General features: G+C 46.6%; 1 long non-coding RNA gene across 2 annotated transcripts; it reads right to left on the bottom strand.

Annotated features, from left to right (window-relative positions):
- Positions 1 to 542: 542 nt before the first annotated feature.
- On the bottom strand, positions 543 to 8,215 carry LOC131275456 (uncharacterized). Of its 2 annotated transcripts, none has more exons than XR_009182894.2 (3): positions 8,123 to 8,215; positions 2,890 to 3,117; positions 543 to 2,243 (listed from the first exon to the last, which is right to left on the bottom strand). It is a non-coding gene; the product is annotated as an uncharacterized lncRNA (long non-coding RNA). The 2 variants fall into 2 exon arrangements; XR_009182895.2 differs by lacking the exon at positions 8,123 to 8,215 and adding an exon at positions 3,534 to 3,985.
- Between the last annotated feature and the right edge of the window lie 5,569 nt (positions 8,216 to 13,784).

Genomic DNA, 13,784 nt, shown 5'->3' with positions numbered 1-13,784 from the left:
ACCACCACACCATGGAGCCTAGAGTGCCTACAACTGAAAGCAGGAGGAGTGCATCCAGTACCCATGTGGAATCTAAGCCCCCTCTTGACATAGAGGTGCAATGGACACAACCAATCCAATGTCCACAGAGAAAATGTGGCATTGGTGTGGGAAGGGTGGCCATGGTGGCTGCTGGGTGCGGGGAATGGGAGGAAGAGATGAGATGGGGAGGCGTTTTCGGGACGTGGAGTTGTCCTGGGTGGTGCTTCACGGACAATTACGGGACATTGTGGATCCCCCCAGGGCCCACTGGATGGAGCATGGGAGAGTGTGGGCTACGATGTGGACAGTTGACTATGGGGTGCAGTGATGCTCAGAGATGTGCTTGCCAGGTGCAGTGGATGTGTCGTGATGGTGGGAGAGAGATTGCTGTGGGGGGAGTGGGAAGTGGGGGCGGTGGGGTTGAATGGGACCTCATATTTTTTGAATGTAATATTTAAAAAAAAAATCAAATAATGAGTGAAAAAAAAAAAAAGAAAACAAAAGCTCACCTGATTGTGGAGGAGAAAGAATTTTATTAATGATCTTGCAGGAACGGGCGCTCGACCTGGATAAAATGGCCAGCGCGCCATACAACAAGAAATGGTGATATTTATACCCTAAACCTAACACGCAGGCCCCTCCCCTGCTCCCCACTGATTGGGCACTTCAGGAGTCACAGCCTATTGGAGAGACCTAACTTAGCGGGTCCTGCTCTGATTCCCGCTCCCATGTTCCCTACACTCCCGCCGGCTGGGTGGGCGCGCTTTTCAAATTCGGCGCGGCTTTCACTACTGGCCCCGCCCCCAGCACCCACCATTGACCCTCCCTTGTTTTGGTGCCACTTTTCAAATTCTTGGTGCGCCAAAGCCGCTGGATCCCCTACCCTCCCTCCTTGAACCGGCTGCCCCTTGTGAAAATAAAACTTGACCCTTTTCCAAAAATCCCCCCTTTCTTTTAGATTCTCTTCATTTTCACAGTTTAGTTTCTCAAATCTGCTGAGCGCCTCCTCACACTCTTCTTCATAGAGCTCTTCCTCTTTAAGGGGTACCTTTAGATTTACTAGAGGCTCCTGGTAGGCTCTTTATACTAGGAGCCTCTGACCACCCCCTAGTAATGAAAATTCATCAGGGGTATGACCGGACCTTTTTTCTTTAAATTTGGACATTTCCTCTTGATGACCAGGTTTCCCACAGCGGTAACACCCTGCGGAGTCCTGCTCTTGGTTCCTCTGTCCCAGCTAGCCCAGCCTGCTCCCCTCGCTCGTCTCCGCCTGCCCCTCCCTGCCTCACTTCTCATCTTTTCTGGACCATGTGGTTGACTGTGCTCATCATGACCTTGGCTTTCAGCTTCTGCTTTCCCCCTCCCTTCTCACAAACACTTTGAGACTCTCTCGGTAACTCCTCCAGCGGTTTAGCCATCCATCCATTCATTTTCTGGATCTTTTTCTGGATGTCAGGCCAAGACCCCTTTACATAGCTGACCTTTAGCTTTCCCTGGGCCACAGGGTCATCAGGGTCCCTTCCTGAATATTTCCTCACCTGGCCCCTCAATCTTTGCAGGCAAGCACAGAGGAAATCTCGTCTTTTTCTTGATTCACCTCAAAGGCCTTATTTAAATGTTGGGATTTAGGCACGGCCAATTTTATCCCCCATATAATGAGGTCTCTAAGAGCCTTCACTTGTGCTCTATCGTCCTGATCATTATTATCCCAGCTGGGGTCGACACTGGGGAACTTCTGCTCCGCTGCCGTCACCCCTTGTCTGGGCGGGCGCTGCCTTTCCCACTCCCTCATGGCCGCCCTCCTCACCGCTCCCCTTTCTTCTCCCACGAAGAGGACACCCATTATAGGCGTAAGTTCAGCCCACGTGTGTAGACTTGAGCCCAGGAATCGCTCCACTCGCTCAGCCAGCCCCGCTGGCTCTTGCCTTAATGACCGCACCTCCTCCTTAAAGTTCCTGACTTCCGCCCTTGTCAATGTGTGATCTCCCCTGGCCCAGCTGGTGCTTCTCTCCAGGGGCAAAGAGGCCAGCGGGGCTATGTTCCCTCCCCCTCTTTTCTCTGGGGGCCGTGGAGAAGGGGAAGGTCTGTCTCTCCTTCCTACCTTGTTCCAGTTCCGTAACTGCTGGTGAGTTGTAACCAGTGGGGCGGTGGGCCCGATTGGCCTCTGGCTCCTGGGGGCTTGGTGGGTTCTGTCGGACCTTCTGAGTCCACCAGCTCCTGCCCTGGGAGGGGAGGGGAAACTCAGGGGGGAGGAAGGCTCAATAGGGGGTCCCAGGGTTTAGCTTCTTCAGACTTAGTTTCTGGGTCTGGAGTCGTGGCTTTCATGGGACAGAGAATGGTCCCCCTCCCCTTCAGCCAGCACATGGTGTGGTCAGACTCCTCCTTGGAGAAGGGTTTGTTTTCATTAACATGAAGTACAAGGTCAGCAGAGAGCCGATCCTCATCTGCCCCGTATTTTGGCCAAAATATATCAGGCGGTAAAATGCTTTCTTTGGCCCAAATATAACAGCAATATTTAATCATTTTCTTTTTATCCTTTCCCTTAGTCTGATCATTATCAGTCCAATGTATCAACATCCTCCCTAATGGACTATCTGGAGGCATGTCCCGGGGGACCCAACAGGTACCCCCTTTCCTCTTTTCCTGGTCGACCGCTCCTATTCCCCACTCTGCGTCTTGTCTGGGTTTCTTTCTCTCAAACCTTTTGGCTTCGCCCGTCCCTGGCCCTTTCCCTTGCGGGAGAAGGAAACACGAATGGAGACCCCGCACTCGCCGCGTGCAGTATGTGCACGTCTCTCGCTCACACAACCGACCCCAGACTCATCAGAGCTTCCCACCACCAGGCAGTGCTTAGTCCCCTTTCCTTACCTTGGCCGTGCACAGGGTTTCCTGGTCACTGAGAGGCACGCTTCCCTTCCCCTTTTCTCATGCACGATCAGCAGATCCAAGCGTCTGGTCTCGGGTCCTTCCAGCTGTCAAAGGCGGGCCCCAGCGGTGGAGGCCAAGACCGCTCAATCGGTGGGGCGCGCCTGCCCCTCGTCCGCCCTGGGGGTCCCCCTCGGGAGCTTTGGGTCCGGGATTGTTAGAAAACTGCACCTATAAAAAAACAAAAGTTCGCCTGATTGTGGAGGAGAAAAGAATTTTATTAACCATCTTGTAGGAACGGGCGCTTGACCTGGATGAAATGGCCAGCGCGCCAAACAACAAGAAACAGTGCTATTTGTCCCCTAAACCTAACACGCAGGTCCCTCCCCTGCTCCCCACTGACCGGGCACTTCAGGGGTCACAGCCTATTGGAGAGACCTAACTTACGCGGATCCCTGCTCTAATCCCCTGCTCCGCGTTCCCTCCCGCTGGCTGGGTGGGCTCAGTGCCACTTTCACCCCCGGTGCGCTTTTCAAATTTGGCCCCACGTTTTACTACTGGCCCCGCCCCCAGCACTCACCAATGGCCCTCCCTCATTTTGGAGCCATTTTTCAAATTCTTGGCGCCAAAGCCATTGGAATCCCTACCCTCCCTCCTCGAACTGCAGAGCCGGTTCTGGCTTCCCTTTGTGAAAATTACGTTCAACTCCTTCCCACAGTTTCCTTTGCTAGATGGTATGCTGGGAGCATGAAGGAACGGTGCTCATGGGAGTACACAGGACAGAAAGGGTGATGTGGAGATGAAAGGAAATCACAGTGGAGGAAGGGTGTGGAGGGCATGGAGACTGGCTGCTGTCCAGGGAAAAGGATGAGAAACAAAATGCTGAGAGGTAAGAGAGAAAGGGAGGGGGGTAAGGAAAGCCGCGTGGACCTTGTTCTGTCATCTGAACTTTGTGATGTCATCTACTTGTTCTAATATCTTGGTGAAAACTCTAAAGGCTCCTGGTGAAGTCTCAGTTTGAGGTCTCCTATTGGGTGCTCTAACATCCCGACAAGTTTTTTTTTTTTTTTTTTTTTAGCTGTAAAAGACCCAAAGGTGAACACACTGTGATGTCACGGCAGTGTTAGCAGTGAGTAACAGTATGGGTCCTTCCCATCTGGGTTCATGGACAGTTTCTTGATGATGTTTTAAAATACCAAGTTTGCTACCTGCAGGTTCTGCAAAGGCTGGTCGTGGAATTCAGATGGGAAGGCTGCACTGACTTGGTGTAGCAGTGGGTCGATTAGTCCCTGGCAGTACTCGAGGATGTCAGATGGGGTCGAATTTGAGTCTTCTGCTAAAAGGGACTCACAGGGCGTTCTCACAGGTCTTCCCATGGTGACTTCAAAGGAGAGAGACCTTGTGGAGGTATAGGTGAAGACCTGAAAGCCACGAGGGCAACAGGAAGCACTTGAGACCAAGTTGAGTCCAGGTCTTCAGGTAATTTATGGTAAATGATGCAAGTGGTAGCTGCTTAATCCAAATAAAAGTTGAAGGGCCCAAACCAATGGTTTTTCTAAAATATCCCACACTTTTTCTATGATGTGTCAAATTGTGTAGGCCATCCACAATTTGTTGGGCAAGGGACTTTGTGGCCACAAGTGGATGTTTGGGTGTCTCCAGAGCCTGCTGCAATGAACTATACATCGGCTTTCCCCAATCTTTTGTTTGGGGCCACACCGATCTCACATGGACTGGAGACTATGTAATGATGGAACATAATCCCACCACAGGCTTGGGCCTGTAGTGGGGAGAACAAGCATGGGAGTATAGTTCCATGGTGAGATACCACCCAAATTCGACCTTGAGGGTCTGTGGAAGAGGTGGTTAGCTTAGCATATTTGTCAGCCTATTTATTCCCTTGAGCTTCCTCTTAGTTTTTTGTGCTGTGACCATCAATCTTAATGAGTACGACCTTACATGGAAATCAAAGTGCTCCTGGCACTCTGCTATCTGCTGTTTGTAGACCCTGCTGCCATCATGTAGCCTGCTTCCATCACACCCCCAGATCATGCACAATTCCAAGCAATAGTGACTTTCAGTACAGGTGCTAGCCCTTTATCCTTCCATTTTTCAACCATGCCCAAGCCAGAGCAATTAATTCAGCTACTTGGGCTCATGTGACACTTTGCAGGGCTTGATATTTAAGGGGTTTGTATTGATCAGGAATGGCACAGCCAGCTAGGAAAGTTACATCTTCTCTCTGGATGCTGGAGCCACCATGTAGAGAGAGTGGGTGGTAAATATGTCTAGCTTCACCAGGTAAAGGGGTAAGGTTTTGACAGAGGTGAGCTGCAATGTGCTAGTGTGTGTGTGTGTGTGTGTGTGTGCGGGGGGGGGGGGTAACTATTTCCTAAGAGGTGAATTTAGGGGCTGAAAAATGTTTTCAGGAAGTGGTAAAATTTCAAAGCGTGGTGGACGTAGACATTGATATGTGACCTAGAATTCAGTCAGAGGGGTCTGTGCCCACGTGGCAGTGGCAGCTACTGCTCACGGGCAAGGAGAGGTCTTGGATGCCTGACCCAAGGTTAGCCTCTAATATGCCCGTGGCATCTGGTGTCCCTTTTGCTTATAGGGCAGTACACCAAGGGCAGGTCCTTTTTGTTCATGCCCATCAGTGAGGAGGTAGATTGTCACTCGGAAGTCCAAGGGTGGGGGTGACAAAGGTGAGCCCCAAATTAAGGATTTAGGAACTGACATTTTAGTCATCATCTAGCAGAGGAAGCAATCATGGAAAAACTGAGTACCTACTTCTCAGAATCCTGTGAGGTCTAAGAGAGCTCTTAGCTGCTGTTCTCTTTTCCGAGGGGAAGAGTCTAATGCAGCTGTTCAGTGGGAGGAGAGGCTTCTCTTAAGCTGAAACATCATGGCCTTAACGGCAGACACGCAAATAGCGCTGGGATTGCTCCTTGCCTCCTTCTGACTCTTTGGAGCCATGCCTTGAGGAGGTACTGTGTTTCTAGAGAGGATCTTAGGAGGGGCATGGATGGGTCTATTTCTATCCATCCATGTCCAATTTTTGCCCAAAAGAAAGTGGGAATACAGCATAATAGGCTGTTTAGTTCCTCACTTAGGTGTTTTTTTTTTTTTTTGCATTTTTTAAAAATTGATTTTGTAATAATATTACATTAAAAATATATATATATGAGGTCCCTTTGAACCCTACCACCCCCACCCCACCCCCCCACCCCCCCCAGCAACACTCGTTCCCATCATCATCATGACACATCCATTGCATTTGGCAAGTACATCTTTGGGCACCTCTGCACCTCATAGTCAATGGTCCACACCATGGCCCACACTCTCCCCCATTCCATCCAGTGGGCCCTGTGAGGATTTACAATGTCCGGTGATTGCCCCTGAAGCACCATCCAGGGCAGCTCCATGTCCCAAAGACGCCTCCACCTCTCATCTCTTCCTGCCTTTCCCCATACCCATCAGCCATCATGTCCACTTTTCTCAATCCAATGCCACCTCTTCTATGTGGACATTGGATTGGTTGTGTCCATTGCACCTCTATGTCAAGAGGAGGCTCAGATTCCACATGGATGCTGGATGCAATCCTCCCACTTTCAGTTGTAATCACTCTAGGCTCCATGGTGTGGTGGTTGTCCTTCTTCAACTCCATCTTAGCTGAGTGTGGTGAGCCCAATAAGTCAGATTGTAGGTGCTGGAGTCTGTTGAGGCTCAGGACCTGGCTATCACATTGTCAGTCCAGAGATTCAAATCCCCTAAATATATCTTAAACCCCGACACTAACTGCACCTCCAGCACATTAGCATGAAAGTCTTATGAAGAGAGATCCCATCTGAGTCCAGATTCATCACACATAAACACCAGTTCCAAAGAGGGGCCATCTGACCTGGTAGTTAACCCCATCGGCCATGACCATAACTCCCTGGTGAGGTCCAAAAGGACAGAGAAATTCCAGAAAATCAGATAAAGCTGTTAAGGAGAACATGTGTGATGGAGATGGAGGCTTGTAAAATGAGTCCTTTGGGGGCACAGTTGATCTTAATAGCCCAATTCATGAGAAGGTTCTCCCTAATAAATGTTGACATAGTAGGACTGGGAAGGAAAATAAGGCTAGCCTAAGAGGACCCAGAGAAATGCCAGGTAGCTTAGACAGTAAGTGATGGGGTAAGCCATCAAAAGTCAAGTTGGATGACTCCCAGGAAGTCAGTCAGGAAGGGACTGGTATGCAGCATGGGATGAGTTGTTCCCAGTTCCATGAGAATTCTGGCTGGTGCCCTTACACTGGTAATTTCTCTCTAGGAGGTGAGCAGTAATTGAGGGAAGAGGATAATTACCTCCTCGGGCAGGACTCGAAACTCCTCTCGAGAATTGGGAGGAATCCTTTCTTTCCCTTATGGCTGTGCGGTCTTGGGCCCAGGAGCCTCTTTCTTTGTAAAGTGACATGTGTCCCAATCAATGGGGAACTCCCGCCAGGGGCTTGTCTTACTGAAAACGTTCAGCCTTTCCTGTTGTCTTAGTTGTAAGGCCATGGGTTTGGGTGTGTATTTCCTAATTTCTCGGAGATCCTGTCTTCATAATTTTGGTCTTCAATTTGAAGTTATATTTGAATAGAAAATTTTACTTGCTTTCCAACATGGTGCCTTTTTTCTCGCCTAATGGCTCTGGCTAGAACTTCCAGTACAATGTTGAAGAGGAGGGTGAAAGTTTTGTTCCTGATCTTAAGGGAAAATCCTATGTGTGTTTGTCCACTGAGTCTAATTTTTGCTGTGCATTTTTTCATAAATACCCTCTATTATTTGCGAAAGGTCCCTTCTATAGCTAATTTTGTAAATGTTTTATTATAAAAGCATGTTGGAATTTTTCAAATGCTTTTTCTGTGTCAATTGAGATGATCACATCATCTCTTCCCTACATTCTATAAATGCGCTCATTGATCAATTTTTGTAATCATTCCTTTCCCTTGAAGGGTTTCGTGTATTTGGCCAAGTATTAACAGTTTCCCAGACTGTTTCCATCATGTAGATATTTAAGAGTTGAGCCTTCTGTGTTGTCAGGCAGTGAGTCCCCAGAGGATGCGACAGGGTATACGACTTACATCACCTAAATGTCATTACCTGCAATGCAATGGTACTTTCTGGGGGAGGATATCCCAACTCCCTTTCAGTGTCATTTTGTGACTTGAGGGCATGTACTGCATTGCAAAATATTCTAATGTTCATACCGGTTGATGGAAACCACTGGAGTCTGACTTGGAGGCCCGGCGATGGCATCACAGGTGTGGTCTGGGTACTGGCTCTTGCTCTTTGGATGTATGAACACCCTGAAAAATTTTTAAGTCCCACTTCAGTGATCTGGAGAAGACACAGCTAACAGGAAAGACCTATGGAGGCTGTTCCCGGCTCCAGCCTCTAAAAAATTGTCAAAGTCCTCTGAGGCAGATGGTCCCAGCCTGAGCCACACACAGAGGCCTTTGCGGGGCGCCTCCAGTCAGCAGCTGTCCCTGCCAGAATCTGGTAGTCTTAGCGCCCTTCCAGAAAAACGGACAAGGCTCCCTTCAACTCCTGGGGTCTCAATCTGTTCTGGAAGGTGCCAGGTGGACCCAAACTGAGCAGGGAGGTGGGTTATCGGGGTGGAGATAGTATTTGGAGGTCCCTTCCTTACGTCTCTGAGCGGCAACGGCCCAACCAGCACCTGGGGGAGGTCAGTGCTCTCCAGGTGGGGACAGCCCCCTCCAAACACGTGCTCACGTGGAGCAAGCAGACCTGTACCGCCTGGGAGAGTGCCTCCTGAAATACGCCCCCTGCCCTGGAGTGCACCTGCTAGCCCAGATCCCAGGGCAAGGCCCATCTGCCCAAGGAAACAGGGATCGCAGCCTGCAGATCAAGGCAGCCCGGTACGCCTGGGGCACAGGCGGCTGCCTGAACCTATGTGAGCTTGGCGTGCACGTCAGTATACAGTGGCTGCAGCTGCTGCTGGTCATTTGTGTCCTGCAAGGATTGCTGGGAAACCGCCACCATGCTGCTCTTCTGTCCCAGCTGTGGGAATGGGCTCAGTGTGGAAGAGGGAATGCGCTGCCACCACTGCAATACCTGCCCTGACGTGCATAACACCAGCCACAAGGAGGGTCCCACAGACCTGCCCACATCGCCCATCACAACTTCATCTCCAGCAGCCCTGGAGGCAGCCTCTTTGCACTCTCTCTCATGCCCACTTCCTTATCTTCCAACATACCCAGAATCCAGCAGCTTCTCCACTCCAGGGTGCAGTCACCTGGGCCAAGCCTCAGCCAATGAAGTGAAGTTAGGGGTGGTGAATGGTGCATTAAAAAGTGTTCTGGAGTGGACTGTCTTGGGAGCTTGCAGGGCGGAGGGCGTATGGATATCGATTTGGAGAGAGAGTGGCAGAGGTGGTGTTTGCTAAAGGTAGAATTACGTCTTACAAGCACAGAGGTCGGAAGCTGTGGGCTGGCGGGACCCTTCTCCCTGGGGCTGGCGGCCGCGGTGTTTCCTGAGAACGGTCGGTTGTGCGGTGGCGTTCCTGGGACCCGTGGTCCCTGGATGCGTGGTCCCCAGGTCCGTGTCCTGTGAGCCCGCCGTAGCCTGTGTTCCACAGACCTACACGTCCTGGGTCTGCAGAGTCCCGGACTTCCCTTTCCCAAGGCCAGCGCTCCCGGAGGTCTGGCATTGCCTTAGCCCTCCGGTTTTGGACTGACTCTGTGGGTGGGAGGGATTTGGTGGGGGGTGCAGCAGGGGGACCTGGCTAGTGCGGGTTCGATTTTCTGGTGTTCCCCTCCCCGTTTTTTTCTTTTTTTCTTTTCTTGCGCTTCAAGGAGTATACCAGCTAGCTTGGGGAGGGTCTGGGAAGAGAGGAGTGGCGAATCAACTGAGAAAGCCCAATTCACCCATATACCCTGGGATAGGAAACCTGGCCTGGGAGAAGGTAGAGTCAGAAAATCAACAAGCCCTCTCATAGCACACCTAAAGGAGAGGGACTATAGGAGTTGCTTTCCAAGCCGCCAGTAGCATACTTGGGGTTCCTGATGAGGTGTGGGTGCTCTCTCTCTGGAAATTATAGTTTTATGTGTAGAGCTGATTCAACAAGGACCCACTTGAACCTCCTACCGGACCTCTCAGGCTGCCTGGAAGTGAGGAAGGGAGAAAAGGGGGAACGTCAGATCCCTAAGTGTTTTATCTAACTACAAACAGGATTCCTTGCTTGAAACTTTCCCTAGTATTTGGTTGTTTTTCCCTTGTTTTTCCTTCCTCTTTATCCCCCCAAGGCCCTTTTTTCTTTCTTTTTCCTTTCTTTTTTTCTTGGTTACTTCCCCACTCCCTTTTTTTTTTGTCCCCTTTTTTCTCTTTCTTTCTTTCTCTGCTTTCTTATTCTTCTTACATTAGGTGCAGAAGGAAGAGCTTCACATTTGCTGTATTTCCTCATCCTCCATTTACTCTTTTCTATGTGTATTGATTTTGCCCACCAACACTATTCCCTTTCCTCTACATCTTTCTGTCCTCCATCACTGATTGTTTATCTTACATTACATCTCACTCTGTTTGCCCCATTTTTTTTTGACTTTTTATTACTAATACCTTTGTTCTGTTTTCTGCCTTATATTTGCTCTTTATATTACTGTCCTCTCTTTTCTCCTTCCCTCTCTCCTGAACACACAGGACTTTTAATTCACACTGTATTCCTCCCCATATTCAGATTTTTACGTACTCTACTTTTCTTACTGTTATAATTCTACATAACTTACATGAGTCTAATATCCATTCTCCTATATCTCACATGGTTCCTCTGTTAATATTTACTATCAATACTATTATTATTCATTTTCTTTGCTTACTCCTTTTGCTTTCTCTGGTCCTAATATTTTCCTTCAAGGGAACTTAGCCAACAACAAGGAAATAGAATAAGAAGAACAAAGTGGCAAGGAGAAGACTTAACAAGCATGCAAAAACAACAACTAATTAAACTCCAAACTAGACAAAGAAGCTAAGCAACTGACTAAGCCCGTCAAGATAAAATGATGATCGGACAGCAACAAAAAACTCCAAACCAAACCAATAATCAGGAAAACATGCCCCAATCCAATGAACAAACTAAAAACCAGGAAGAGGAGCAGAACATTGAACAAGTAATTAAAGATCTCAAAACATATGTTAGGGACCAATTTGATGAGGTGAAGGAAGAGATTAAGAATATGAAGAAAACAATTGGAGAGAATACAGAAGAAACTGCAATCATACACAAAAATATAACAGATATGATGGTGATGAACAGCACAATTCAAGAAATCAAAAATACACTCTAAGCAAGTAACAGCAGACTCAAAGAGGCAGAGGAGAGATTAAGTGATATGGAAGACAGTACATCTAAACTCAAACAGATAGGAGAACTGGTCAATAAAAAGATAGAAAAAACCCGGCAGGGGCTTAGGGACCTGAATGACAATGCAAAATGCGCAAACATATATATTATAGGCATTCCAGAAGGAGAAGAGAAGGGAAAGGGGACAGAAGGGGTATTGGAGGAAATAATGGCTGAAAACTCCCCAGACTTATTGAGGGAGATGGATGGACATGTTCAGGAAGCACAATGCACCCCAAACAGCATAAATCCCAACAGGCCCACCCCAAGACATATACTTGTCAAGTTATCCAACGCTCAAGACAAAGAGAAAATACTAAAAGCAGCAAGAGAAAAGAGAACCATCACATACAAAGGAGGCTCCATAAGATTAAGTGCTGATTTCTCATCTGAAACCATGGAGGCAAGAAGACAGTGGTATGACATAGTCAAGGTACTAAAAAAAAAAAATTTCCAACTGAGAATACTCTATCCAGCAAAGTTAGCATTCAAAAATGAAGGAGAGTTCCAAATATTCACAGATAAAGAGAAACTAAGAGAGTATGCCAACAAGAATCCTGCCCTTCAAGAAATACTAAAGGGAGTTCTGCAGGAAGAAGGAAAAAAACAGGGGAGGCAGAGTTGAAGGAGAGTGTAAGAGCAACTAAAACGACAAAAGCAGAAAAATAAAATCAAATAGAATATGACAAACACAAACCCAAAGAAAATATGGCTAATATAAGTAATTCCTTGAAAGTAATAACACTGAATGTCAATGGATTAAACTCACCTGTCAAGAGACTTAGACTGGAAGACTGGATAAGGAAATATGACCCATCTATATGCTGTCTGCAAGAAACACATCTTAGACCCAGGGATTCATGGAGGCTGAAAGTGAATGGTTGGAAAACAATCTTACAAGCAAACAATAACAGAAAAGGGCAGGAGTAACTATATTAATATCAGACAAAATAGACTTTAAATGCAAAACAACCGTGAGAGACAAAGTTGGACACTACATATTAGTGAAAGGGATAATCTTTCAAGAAGAAAGAACAATCATAAACATTTATGCTCCTACAAGGGTGCCTCTGAATACGGGAGGCAAACACTGGAAAAACTAAGTGAAGGAATAGATGCCTCTACAGTTACAGTGGGGGACTTTAATACACCTCTATCAACTTTGGACAGAACATCTCAAATAAGAATCAATAAAGAAACAAAGGTTTTGAACAATATATTAGAGGAGCTGGACCTAATAGACATATACAGAACATTCCACCCAAATACAGCAGGATATACATTCTTTTCAAATGTACATGGATCATTCTCCAAGATAGACCACTTCCTAGGCCACAGAAAAAGTCTCAGTGAATTCAGAAAGATAGAAATCATACAAAATAATTTCTCTGACCACAGTGGAATGAAGCTGGAAATCTGCAAGGGCCAGAGACCCAGATTTGGCACCAAGATTTGGAAGTTAAACAACACACTCTTAGAAAAACAGTGGGTCAAGAAGGAAATCTCAAAAGAAATTAATAACTTCTTTGAAACTAATGAAAATGATAACACAACATATTCAAACTTAGGTGATACAGCAAAAGCAGTACTGAGAGGGAATTAAATAGCCATAAATTCATATATCAAAAAAGAAGAAAGATCTAAAGTTGAAGCACTAAATGCACACTTGGAGGAATTAGTTAAAAAATAACAAACTAACCCCAAAGGAAGAAGAAAGAAAGAAATAACAAAGATCAGAGCAGAACTAAATGAAATAGAAAATAAGAAAGCACTTGAAAAAATAAACCAAACCAAGAGCTGGTTCTTTGAGAAAATCAATAAAATTGACAAACTCTTAGCTAGATTAACAAAGAAAAAAATGAGAGAAGATGCAAATATACAAAATAGGAAATGAGAAAGGAGATATCACCACTGATCCCACAGAAATAAAGACTATCATAAGAGGATACTTTGAAAAACTATATTCCAACAAGAACAACAATTTAGAGGAAATGGACAAATTCCTAGAAACAATAAGCAGCCTACATTGACAAAAGAAGAAGTTGACAATCTCAACAAACCAATCACAAGTAAAGAGATAGAATCAGTCATTAAAAACCTCCCAACTTGAGCCCAGGGCCAGATGGCTTCACAGGTGAATTCTACAAAACATTCCGGAAAGGACTAACACCAATCTTGCTTAAACTCTTCCAGAAAATTGAAACAGAAGGAACATTGCCTAACTCATTCTATGATGCCAACATTACTCTAGTACCAAAGCCAAACAAAGACACCACAAGAAAGGAAAATTACAGACCAATCTCTCTAATGAACCCTGACATGAAAATCCTCAACAAAATACTTGCTCATCGTATTCAACAACACATTAAACGAATTATACACCATGACCAAGTGGGTTTCATTCCTGGTATGCAAGGATGGGTCAACATAAGAAAATCAATCAACGTAATACACCACATGAACAGACTAAAGGAAAAAAATCACATGATCATATCTATAGATGCAGAAAAAGC

Source organism: Dasypus novemcinctus, chromosome 23 (assembly GCF_030445035.2).
Source record: "Dasypus novemcinctus isolate mDasNov1 chromosome 23, mDasNov1.1.hap2, whole genome shotgun sequence".
NCBI classification, from domain to species: domain Eukaryota; kingdom Metazoa; phylum Chordata; class Mammalia; order Cingulata; family Dasypodidae; genus Dasypus; species Dasypus novemcinctus.
Note: the sequence above shows the minus strand (reverse complement) of the source record. Positions and strands in the feature narration are given on the sequence as shown.